The 12,914-nt window shown below is 41.1% G+C and overlaps 1 protein-coding gene across 1 annotated transcript in view; it reads left to right on the top strand.

Annotated features, from left to right (window-relative positions):
• Positions 1–12,914, top strand: part of LOC145716028 (protein CEPU-1-like) — a 759,467-nt gene that overhangs the window by 557,602 nt on the left and 188,951 nt on the right. The gene's annotated exons all lie outside the window — the stretch shown is intronic.

Here is a 12,914-nt window from a genome sequence, read left to right as displayed (position 1 = left end):
GTTAAGCATCTATCTGCCTTTGGCTCAGTCATGATCTTGGGGTCCTGGGATCAAGAAATGCATCGGGCTCCATGCTCAGTGGGGAGTCTGCTTATCCCTCTCCCTCTCTCCCTCCCCCAGCTTGTGCTCTCTCTCTCAAATAAATAAAATCTTTAATATATATATATATGTGTGTGTGTATGTGTGTATACATAATTTCCATTATATATATATGCTTATATATGAATGAATTTATATATATGAATATATTCATTTATATATATATGAATATATGTGTATAAAAATGAGGTTTTGCCATTTGTGACAACATGGATGGACCTAGAGTGTATTATGCTAAGTGAAATTCAGATAGAAAAAGACAAATACCATATGATTTCACTTATATGCGGAATCTAAAACCAAAACAAATGAACAAACAAAAAAACAAAACAGACAAAGAGAACAAACTGGTGGTTGCCAGAGGGGAGGGGGTGGGGGAAAGGGTGAAATAGGTGAAGGGGATTAAAAGGTACAAACTTCCAGTTATAAAATATGTCATGGAAATGAAATGTACAGCATAGGGAAGATAGTAATATTGTAATAATGGTGACAGATGGTGACTACTCTTACTGTGGTGAGCACTGAGTAATGTATAGAATTGTTGAATCACTATATTGTACACCTGAAACTAATATAACATGGTATGTCGATTATACTTCAACAACCAATTAAAAAAAAAAGAATAGTGAATACTTTGTTCATGGATATGTATCCCAAGTTTTTAAAATAGTGCCTGACAGAGAACATGCTTAATAAATATTTGGTAAATGTTAAAAAAAAAAAAAAAGAAGAATCAAAAACCCCATAGTTTTACAAGCAGAGAGAGAAGAGGTCCAAAAATTACAGATGCTCTCTCAAATGCTGTGCTCAAGGTTTGAAACTGTATTTTTTGATCGATGGAAAGATATTGATTTTTTTTTTTTTTTGAGAATTAGGTAACAAAATCTCAACTGGGCTTGTTTTGCTGGTGCTTTTTGTTTGCTTGTTTTATCCACATGCCATTCTGGTGGCCCTATGGCAGATGGCCCTGGAGGACCAGTCAGGAGGCTTGTTCATGGCTGCAAGGAGCTGTGTGGAGGGATAATAAGGACCGGAAAGGGAACCATGGCAGTGGGGATGGAGGAGAGCAGGGAAGGGGGGAAAGATAAAGACAAGAAAGGACAAGACAGCAAAACTAATGTTCTTTTCACCCAGTTCAAAACAGAAATCACCAAATCAATAGAAAAGAAAATATAATTTAAACGTGAAAAGGTTTTTGTGTTTTCTTTCTCTCTCTCTGTTTTTATTTTGTTTTGTTTTATTAAGTGCTTGAGGCATGGCTATGGTTTAAAATGCTTTGCTTCCTGGGGGGTGGGGGGAGCTGACAGCCATAGGCAAGGAAAATAGACATTGAGTTTTCAGTATTTCAGGAAACTAGTTCCTAGCTGAACTGTGGAGTGTGAGGAGCTTGCTCTTTTCATTAATTGTTTAGCCTATTCAGAATCTGAGAGAGAATTTGTGAGACGAATAGATCCAAATCATTATGATAGAAAGATGGAAGTGTTGCTATCCCCCCAACTCCCTTGGCCTGCTAAATAATTGGCCTTATCATACTACCTTATATAGGAATAGAGTAAAACTGAAATGCATAAAGTACCTAGCCATGTGCGTAACACACAGGAACTAGTATTTGGCCAATAAGAATGCTTTCCAGTTTATTTATTTTTAAAGATTTTATTTATTTGAGAAAGAGAGTGAGCAAGAGAGAGAGACCACTAGTTTGGGGTCTCTCAGGGAGAGGCAGAGGGAGAAGCAGGCTTCCGGCTGAGCAGAGAGTCCAGTACAGGGCTAGATCCCAGGACCCTGAGATCATGACCTGAGCTGAAGGCAGACGCTTAACGGACTGGACCACCCAGGTGCCCCTGCTTTCCAATTTACTTTAATAGGCTTTATCAGAATGAATTCTCACAATGAGGCGGTGAAGAAATCAAGGATTCCTCCTCTTTAATAAAGTAACCAAGCCCTAACCAGGTGAAGTGACTTGCTCACATCACAGGCAAACAGCACCAGGAATCAAACTGATCTGCAAGCTGAGGTCTGCTTTCCCACAGCACGTGCTATCTGGACGCAGGTGGCCGTGACATTGAACTCCTGGTGTCTGCCACAGCCTCAGGCCCGTCGGGTGCCATGACAGAGCTCATGGTTCTCTAAACCCAGCACCATCTTTGACAACTCTTTCTTGAAAACATTCGGGTTCAATGGGGCGCCTGGGTGGCTCAGCCGTTAAGCGTCTGCCTTCGGCTCAGGTCATGATCTCAGGGTCCTGGGATCGAGCCCCGCATCGGGCTCCCTGCTCAGCAGGGAGTCTGCTTCTCCCTCTCCCAGTTCTCCTGCTTGTGTTTCCTCTCTTGCTGTGTCTCTCTCTGTCAAATAAATAAAATCTTAAAAAAAAAAAAAAGAAAATATTCAGGTTCAAGAGTGGCGGGCTACTGCCACCATCCCCAAATGCACCCAGCAAATGTAAAAGGTCACTCCAGGGCTGGTGGAGGGGGTCGAAATGACCATCTATTTCTTTGTCTCTTATCCATGAAGGACGTCATCTTGCCTGAGCAGGGTTGCATCTTCCTCACACTGTGCCCTTTGCTTCCGGGTCTTGCTGGCTGCCCCCACGTGGGTGGTAAGAGTGCAGTTGGCTTTTGAGCTGAGGTGATTGTTGGGATACTTGATCTCTAACAGGGCACAGGTATGATAACTCCTCTTTCATTTCTATAGATCACACCAATCCTCCCAAAAAGACATTTTCAGCAGTGCACTAAATGACTGAACACAAACACCCTTCCATCCCCTTAATTCTCCCGAGGGTTAGTTCAAGTTATCTCCCTGCCAACTGTTTCTCTTCTGCACTTTGTGTCTATTGAACACCATTGGTGTTTAAGACCTACCTGATGAATTTTTTTGTCAGCAGGCAAGGGGACCCTACCTCTGTCCCTGAAACATCTGTAATGAAGCACTTTTAATTATAGGGCCAATACAATACAGCAGCAGGGCTTTTATAGATCAATTAGCATGCAACTCAAGATTAACAACAGAAGAGGGCTAATTCTCCTTTCCATTTGGGTGGTAGGCTGCTTAGGGGATAGTAGGACAGAGGCCAAAATCTTTGCGGGAATATTTAATCAGAAGTAAAGAAAGTTTACCCGGGTGTCTTGGTTAATTATGAGAGACGGGACATTTCATGAGCAGGGAGGTGGTTGAAGGCAGGCTACATTCCCTAGGAGACCTTGCATGGTTTTTGTCTTCCTAACCTCAAATCCACTCCATTCTTTTAGCCGTACTCTGTATGAGTTATACGCACTTGTTCATGTTCCTCTGTAATCATTCAAAACTATGTCTTCTTAACCCATACCATTTGCCCATCAACTCTGGAGGACAGGGCCCTTTAATCTGTTGATTTTGAGGCTGAGTGGGGAGGGGGAGGGCATGGTGAGTCCTCCGTGCCTCTTACTATGGATTATAGCCACACAATGGATGTCAAGGGCTTCCATGTTGGGGTTTGGTGGCACATGATGTGAGTAGAAATACTTTAGACATTGGACAGATCTGCTGCTTTGAAGTTCTCTCATTATCTCTAGTTTTGAGTACTTCACAGAATGGACACTCTATACATTTTGAAAATGATATCGTGCTCTCCAGAAATTTTTCTCTAAACTCAAGGAACCCTCTTCCCTTTCTCCCCTTTCTGTGTTTTCACATTAGTGTAAAGAAAGAGATGACAATTCATATATAAAGGCAGTGAAAGTAATGCTGTAGAAACTTCACCCACACCTTATTACAGCCAAATAATTGTCCTCAAGCACCCAGGTCAAGAATGATGGTGTTAAAAGACACATCATGGCTCTGATTTCCTTGTGTTTTACCTTAACTCAGTTTCTGTAAGTCATGGGATTCAACTGTGTATTTCCTGTTTCTTCATTGTTCTACCTGCCAGTGAGCTTGGGATGAAGCAAATTTCCTTTGGGCCCCCTCCAAACCTGCACAGGGTAAACTGTATCTCCACAGATGGGTTTTCAGACCATCTACTAAATAGTCAGTCATCTCTGTTGCTTTGTGGAGCTACTGTTTTCCTGTTGAGTTCCTATACATACTTAGTTCTTTTTCTGAGCTCTTGACTATTCCATTGGTCTATTGTTCCTGGGCTTGTACTATACTGTTGTATTATTCTAGACTTAACACTTAACAGAAAATTTTCCTTTTTTTTTTTGTGTGCTTTATTACTTGTGACTGTGTTTCTGCCTGAATCTCTACATCATTTTTCTGTCCACCAGTGTTGGTAGAGCACGTGATAGAGCTCTCATGGTTTCATAGGATTCTCAGGAGCTATCCTGAACCAAAGTACTCTTAATATATTTTCTTCCTCTGTTGTTAGATTATAAACCTCTAAGAACTGCAACATTGGTGCATCTTTTGTTTCTCCGTAAATTGCCAGGCATAGTGTCAGAGGCAGTTAATTAAGATGTTTTTAAGGATAAAAAAATAACACCACTTACCATCTCACCATATCATTCTAAATGAAAGAGAGTCTAATGATTTTTGTGACTGTAAGTAAATTGTGAGTCCGCTTTCTCATTTTGAACTCATTTCATTCAGAGAGGTCTAAATCACGGTGTACCCTCTAACTAAGCTGAAACAGTTCAGACCAACAAATAATCAGAGAGAGAAACAAATAAACAGACTAAAAACAGAAACATTATGTACTGAACAGTCTACTTAACTTCATGGGTCTTGAGGACTCATGAAGAACTCTAGATTCATTTAAATGGACTCTAAGCTACCTAGAGAGTATTCCCCTGGCCAGGGCTATCTTCCCTATGTTCCCACCTACAATTATGTCAGCAGGATGATTCCATGAAAGTGAAGTGAAAACAACAAGGCCAGATCTCCCTTCTATTCTTTTTGGTTCATTCTGTCTTTTTGGTGGAACACAGAGGGGGGAGTTGAGCACAGGACTCTGCTGTAGTAACTCAAGGCTTTCGGAATTCCAAAGCCTAGAATTCTAAATGTGGGACTCTCCTTTAGCCCTTTCCACTCAGCATGCAGATTCAGTTCAGTTCCTCGCTGTCCAAGGGGAGACTCTTGTGGCTTTATTAGTGCTTATCCTGTGAATTATCCATACCCCCTCCTCCACTCCACAGTGGTGAACTCTTTAGGGCAGGAGTGATGTCCCTTGTTCTACACCCTGCCTTGTTTAAAAGAGTGACCCACAAGATAGGCATTTGAGACCTATTTGAAGGATTGAAAAACTAGATGTGTGAATGAACTGTGATAAAATCTTGAGTGATAACTTTTTACTTACACCAAATATGTTTAGCCTAGCCCTTTTAAGACAAGAATCCTTTTGCACCCTGCTTAGCATCGTGGGGTATTTTTTCTATAGGTAACTTGAGTGATACTTAGCATTGACATGTTTACCATTTGCATGTTGAGTTCATGCCTCTTTGCTTTCATGTTAATTAATTCAACAAGTATTGATTTAACGTCTTCCATGAGCACAGTATAATGTCTGAAAGGTGCATGAAAGATGTGTATTGTGGAAATAGATCAAAACATGTTAGCATGAGCTCTTGGGTCAGATTGCCTCAGTTCAGGTTTTGACCCTGTTACTTAGAAGAACATGAATTTGGAGAAGTCATTAAATGCTCCTTGCCTTAGTCTTCTCATCTGAATACTATTTTTCTCATAGAGTTATTGTGAAAATTTAGTGAGATAACATGTGTGCAAAGCCTGGCATATTTTTAACATATAATTACTAGGTACTAGTGTTATTACAGTTTAACCAGCAAAACTCTCAAATTTAGGTGGGGAAAAAAGCATATCTGGGGCAGTTTAAATTTTTGAAAAGGCTAAAGCATATCACAGATGTTTTAAATTATTTATGCCTGCATTGTGTCTTTTGAGCAGAATTTGCAAACTCCTCAAAGGGGTCTTCCAATACTGACAGGTGAGTATTCTTCTCTTAGTGGATGCTCTTCAACCAGGTGATCTGACCCATTTTACATCTTAGAAAAGATTCCGATCATATAACTGCCTGCTCTCCCTGTCCATTTTCTTCATATCTCCTGTATCTTCAGGTAAAAGGTGAGATTCAAATCAGGATTTTTCATTCTTAGGGAAAGTCTGGTCTACTATGTTTATAAACCACAAAAAGTTACGAAAAGAAAAATCAAACCAATAATGAAAGCTTAAAAGCTTAGACCCCTACATGGATAAATGGGTCATCATCAGAGGCTTTCTTTTCTTGTAGCACCCTCCAGGATTGGGCGAAGGTGAGTACATGAGTGTGTGTGTGTCTGGCCCATACACATGCATGGGTGCTGCTTACTGCCTGATTTTTTTTTTTTTAAAGATTTTATTTATTTGAGAGAGAGAGAATGAAAGAGAGCACATGAGAGCGGGGAGGGTCAGAGGGAGAAGCAGACTCCCTGCCAAGCAGGGAGCCCAATGCGGGACTCGATTCAGGGACTCCAGGATCATGACCTGAGCCGAAGGCAGTCGCTTAACCAACTGAGCCACCCAGGCTCCCTACTGCCTGATTTCATACTCTTCTTGTTTCATGCTATTTCAGCCCAAGACAAGATGGATGTCTTTTCTAAGCAGTTTCCTTCTTGTGAAGGAGTATATGGGTTGAGTTTAAGAGTCCTCAGGTTTCTGCTATTACACTTGAAAGGAAGAGGGTCACTAGGGGAGTGGAGTTTCAAGCCTCCGTGGTCAGCAAGAAGAGGAAGGAGTTCTGCACAGAATTTCCTATTGTTGATTTTGGAGAGCTCTGTGGTGTGCTCTGTGCGGGATCAGGGATGTGATGAGCCAGACACGGGACCCCACGGGCCTCATCAGAGAATCAAGTGTTTCTAGCATCGGCAGCCAAGTGTCCTTAGTGAGGCCCAACCCGTGTTCCGTGGGGCCTTGTTACCCTTTCAGAAAGAACTAAATGGTCTTTGAATGTATCTAAACATGTGATTGGTGCAATTTGCTGGGTTTTTTTGTTGTTGTTGTTTGTTTGTTTTTAAATTGAAAAATTTTGAATGCACTTTTTTTTTTTAAGATTTTATTTACTTATTTTAGAGAGAGAGCACTCTTGCGAGTGGGGGGAGGGGCAGTGGGAGAGGGAGAGAGAGAATCTCAAGCAGACTCCCCGCTGAGCGTGGAGCCAGACACAGGGCTCTACCTCACAATGCGGAGATCATGACCTGAGTGGAAATCAGGAGTTGGCCACTTAACCCACTGAGCCACCCAAGAGCCCCTTGAATGCGCTTTAACTCTGCTTTCAATATATTTAATAGCATAGAGTTGAAACAATGAGAGGAGGACTTAGACCTAAGATGGGTAAGGAGAAAGAGGTGTGTTTCTCTGATTATTACTGTTCTTTTTTGTCTCACCTACCAATCAACTAGGTGGGAGGCCGTCTGCTCTACTGGACAGCCATCAGTGGGCCCTTACTTATGAGCTGCCTTGTACATTTGACAGTTTGCAATGTTCTCTTCACATTTTCTATCCTAAGGAATCATTCGTATGCCCATGTTTTCTTATATTCTTCCTTTGTTCCTTTCTGTTTTCTTTTTTTTTTTTTTAACTACAGGAGATGGGCACCTTAGTTAACACACAGATAATTTAGAAGGATGCTTCAGTGTCTGTCTCCCCCATCCCTCACCCCTACTCGGTCCAGGAGTAACCACATTCATAAATGAATAGATCCAATTAGTGATCTTCGTCATGCCTCTGTTTTTAACTTCCAGAGGAAAACAAGCCGGTGTGGCAAGTAGTATTTTGCATGGAAAAGAATCCCAGCAAAAAAGTCCCACGTGATAACGCCACTCTCATTTCCATAATTCTGCTCCCTCTGGAGCACAGGTACATTTAATTTCTCACAACTGTTACTTAAATGAAGAGCAGCGTGAGGAATACACAGAGAATGAAAAATATCCACATGTGTAGGTAGTACATGGCCACTAATCTTTCCTGACATTTACTTTCACTCATGAACACAGGGGTGACCAGCCCCACCAGTCCTAGATGCTGAAGATAAATGTCAGCTCCAGCCATTGGAAGCTTTCTATGCATACATGCATATTGGAAATCAAATATATTTGGCATATCACACACCGAGGCTGCAGTGCCCATCCTTCAGGAGTGCATTGATTGCTTTCTGCCACGCCACTCACCACCACCACTTGATAGAGCTGGAAAGTGCTAGAATAGCTTGCTGCTTTGTTCATGGAAGAAAAAACCAACTAAGCTTAACCGTTTTCACATCATACGCCTTCGGTGCTTGCTTTGTCTCCCCACATGTTGTGCTGCCAAATTTCCCAAGAGCATTTGCTCTCCCTATTGTGAAAACAGGGAGCTGGGGCATGTCTTGCAAGGGTTATTCTACCTCTGCCAAATAGTTGTGTACATTTTAATTGTCCTCAGATTGAGCTCTACAAGTTACTCGGGTGCACACTGCTTCTTCAGCCCCGGGCAACTGAAGTCATAACATTCATGAGCAATCACTTCCTTCATGTAAAGGATAAAACGGTTTTGGTTTTAAGGCCTTGCCAGTTCATTGACTAATTTACTCTTAACCCTGAATATATAAAGCCATTGTGCTTGGATGACATGGTTAAAGCCTGATGTGAATATATCCTGTAAGGGATGGGATTGTAAAATAAAGTCAAAAAGAGGACACTTTGTTTCTTTTGACTAGATACTATAAAAATGTGATGTCCAGTGAATATCTGAAGCAGGACCTTTTGTAATTCAATGCAGGGTGAGTTTTCAGGAAAAAAACAGCGGGGGTGGGGGCCCTCCATTCTCAAGAAGCCATTAACGATGCAAGATAATGTGACTTCTGATATGCAAGAACAGCCCAAAATAATTTATGGAGAAAGTCAATAATGAACTAAGGAGAAAAGAATGCTGCAAAGATAAATACAAAGTTAGGAGGTACTGTCATTGGGAGCACCTAGAGTGGTGGCCAAGGAGGAGGGTCCTTTTTCGAGGGTGGCCCGTGGTCAGAAGGAAAGGAGGGAGCCATTGAAGTCAGGCTTAGATTTAACTTCTGGAATGTTAAGAATGAGAGCACACATCATTTATTCAGTAGAGATGAAAAAAACTATTTTGAAAATAGAGGTGTGTCTCATACTCCTTAATATGAAGTGTGAATTGTCTAGGGAAGGAACGCGAGCATAGGCTGGAAAACCTGGGACAAAATCATAATAAACTGAATCTAGGAAGCTCAAGGACAGTAATGATTTGGGTGATTTATCTTATCATGTATTTTCCTTCAAAATAGTAATAGACTCACAAACTGTTTACAATGAAGGTGCCCTTAGAAACAGCTAGTCTGGTGGTTTTCAAATGACTTTGGTCAGAGAACCTGTTCAGGACAGATCAGATCTGATATTGAGAAATTAAAGCAAACCAACAAAATGAAAAGAAAAAAAATAAGTGAATGACTTTCTCTGGCTAAGGAGTTGATGAGGTTTGAGGCTCTTTCCTCTCTGCCTGTGTCTGCCCTGGAGGCCCCCACAGCAGAACCTCCAGGCTCCATGGAACAGCTTTGGAACCCTATTTTTCCTGGTGTTAGTTCCAAACTCTGTGTGTGAATACTCTACGAAAATGGGTTTTCTTAGTTTAATAAGTTTGTAATGCCGCTTATATAACCCAGAGCTTGGAGAATTTCAATGCACATGAGCACATTGAAGGCTGTGAGGAATCCTTTGGTTTTGAAATGCATTGATGTACGTTTGACCTGGTTTTTTGCCTGCATACTTTAGTATACCTGCCTGGGGAATCCTTTCTTCAGAAACACCTACTAACATCTGTGGCAAACAAGTTCTCTAGAATGCAGGTTAGGAAACATACATTTTATTGGGGTTCTGGTCTAATTCCCTCATTTTTCAAAGGGGGGTACTGAGGCTCAGAGAACTGGTAAATTACATAACCTGTTTTGGGTGACATAATCAGAAGCATATTTTGGAACCAGGTGTAGGACTCCTGAATCCACGAGGCTAAGGGGCTTTTCAGATACATCCTCTTTATTATTTCTACATGTCTATGGGCAGGTAGCAATCATGGTCTGTTCTGTCCCTGCTGTACAGTATGACACAGAAAGTCAAGGTCACCCAAACTCCAGTATAATTCCCTGTCCTGTGCCCTGGTTTGCTTCCTGGGTGCTAAATCAGTTCATTTCCCTGGTGAAGGGAAGAGGTAGGGCTGTCCATTTTTAGATATTAGGACATGCTAAGACAGATTTAAACTAAAGGAAATGTGTGATGGCATTATTAACAATTAGCATAGTAATCTCTCAAGGTTTGACGAAACCAGTGTGCTTTCACAACTCTTTGCAGTGATTGAAGGTGTTTAGCTCTGTTGGCATTAGAAAATTGGGCAGACCTCTGGCCAAGATGAAGTATAGCCCATGTGAGCTGTGGAGTTGCAGTGAAAGGGAGCTTTAGAACCCTCTCAACTGGCTGTGCTTAGTTAAGATCTGATCAGGCAGCCTCTTTGTGGCCATTAATTCATTGTCTGGTAATCCAATAAGGGGTTATTGTTTGAAGCCCTTTGAGAGACACTTGCCTCATTATTAACTCAAAGGTGCCCAGAAGGCAGCACTTAGTCATTCTTTCTGCCCAAAAGAGGGTATGACATTGAAAGATATTTCACATCCCCTTTTGACAGTACTTTACCCTCAGACATTATGGTTCAAACATTCACAAGTCTGGGGATGTGATAATGGAACTGGTGGCATCTAATTACTAAATGGCAATTAATGATAATAGTCTTTTGTGAATACGTAGGGCTGTTCTCTACAAGAGACTCATAGCTCTTTGCACGTATTGATTAATATAGATGAGCAGATGGTGACAGAAATGTAGCTTTATAACTTTATTTTTGGTGAGTAAACTGAGTCATATTCAAATTGCCTCTTACCAATGTACAATAATTAATTGCTTGCTGATTTGAAACCACGTATACTATAGTTTTAAAATTAATTGAGGAGGATCAAGATCTGTAGAGAAGTGGAGGGAATGGATGCCAAGAGAAAATTCAAGGCATTATTAAATTATTTAGATACCTTAGTTACTTCTACTCATATATTTGTAAAATAGGAATTGGTAATATTTACTGGATTAGTAGCCAGAGCTTAAACAGTAGATGAGCATTGGCAAAGTGATGTCTGGCATATCCAGATTAAGGTTAATTTAGTATCTCTCCATAGAGCCCCAAAGGTGTTGGATTCTTTTTTTTTTTTTAAGATTTTTTATTTATTTATTTGAGACAGAGAGAGTGAGAGAGGGGTGTTGGATTCTATTATCAAGTCAAATTCAGCCTGGGTGGTGGTGTTTTACTGGTCCTGGTAGGTATAACCAATGTCTGTTTGCCAAATGCCTCCTTGATAATGGAAATTTTAATTAAAACCAGGAAACTGAATTGTATTATCTCTATTGATCCCATCCAAACACCTCAAATTGTTTTATGATTATTTTAGGTAATTTAAAAAAAGAATTTTAAAAAATGAATAACTACTCGAATTTTAGTGTTCTATATAGAAATTAAGTGAGTTTTCATTACACTTGGAAAAACAAATGGGAGATCACCATTATTTTGTACATTATTTCATTCCCAAGTATTTAATGGGCACATATTATGTGCCAAACAAAGTGCTGAGCCCTAGATTTATTAACAGAAAAACCTTTGATCGTGGCCCTTAAGATGCTCAGTCTGGTGGTGAAAGGGAGGTAAATGAGTAATTACAATCCATAGTGATAAATTCTGCAACAGATGTATGAGCAAGTTGCAGGGGTTACGGGGGAAAAGAAGAGAAAGAGTTAATTTCTTCAAGTAGATTCAAGAGTAAATTTTCAGGGAGCCTGTGTGGCTCAGTCGTTAAGCGTCTGCCTTCGGCTCAGGTCATGATCCCAGGGTCCTGGGATCGAGCCCCACATCGGGCTCCCTGCTCCAAGGGAAACCTGCTTCTCCCTCCCCCACTCCCCCTGCTTGTGTTCCCTCTCTCGCTGTGTCTCTCTGTCAAATAAATAAATAAAATCTTTAAAAAAAGAGTAAATTTTCAAGCCCAGTGTATGTATGTCAGAATCAGAGTCTATATCATTACGGAAAATTCTTTGTGCTATATACTACTACCTGTCCTTATTTCAAATTGACTTCATAGTTCTGCAATTTGAAGCTTCAGTGGAGGAGAGGGGTGTGTGTGTGTGTGTGTGTGTGTGTATGCGTGTGTGTGTGTGTGCTTATAATACGTTTGAATAGCTAGATCCTTTTACAACCTCATCAAACCCTGTAGGGATCCATTTGTTTTTGCATAAGGGCGGGATGTTGTAGAGATTCAGTAAATATGACTTCAGCCTTAAGTTTAAGGTGGATGAGTCCTGAACAACTTGGGCCCATTACTCATGCCCTGCTTCTTTTTACTCTGCATTGTAAAGGCTACCTGTTGAGGCCTGGAGAAGAGAGAATTAAGGTTTCCTGATGCTGTGTTCCTGGTTGCCTAGATTTTAAGCAGGCAACAATTTTTTCCACCTAAGAAGCTCCCATGCAGCTGTGTGAGAGCACGTAGCTTTCTGGTGAACTATGTGATGCCAGGTGGATGCCCCCCACGGCCATTTCCCTCACTCTTCAGGCTTGGGCTGAAGTGGTCTTGACGAATCTCTGCAGGCACTTCTTCCTCAACCAAGGGATGATTCACTGGCATGAAGCTGTTAAGCGAGTAAAATAAAACACTTTTATGGAAATGTTCTGCTTACCCTGTGTTCCCTGGCACCTCAGCAGTGTCTCCGTGGCAAGAGAAGTCCAGAGGGGACACACATCATCCTTGTGGGTTTTTTTTTTTTTTCCTCCTC

This window comes from Leptonychotes weddellii, chromosome 11 (genome assembly GCF_054177405.1).
Source record: "Leptonychotes weddellii isolate Sample4059 chromosome 11, ASM5417740v2, whole genome shotgun sequence".
Taxonomy (NCBI): domain Eukaryota; kingdom Metazoa; phylum Chordata; class Mammalia; order Carnivora; family Phocidae; genus Leptonychotes; species Leptonychotes weddellii.
The sequence above is the reverse complement of the archived record's forward strand: the minus strand, read 5'-3'. Positions and strand labels throughout refer to the sequence as shown.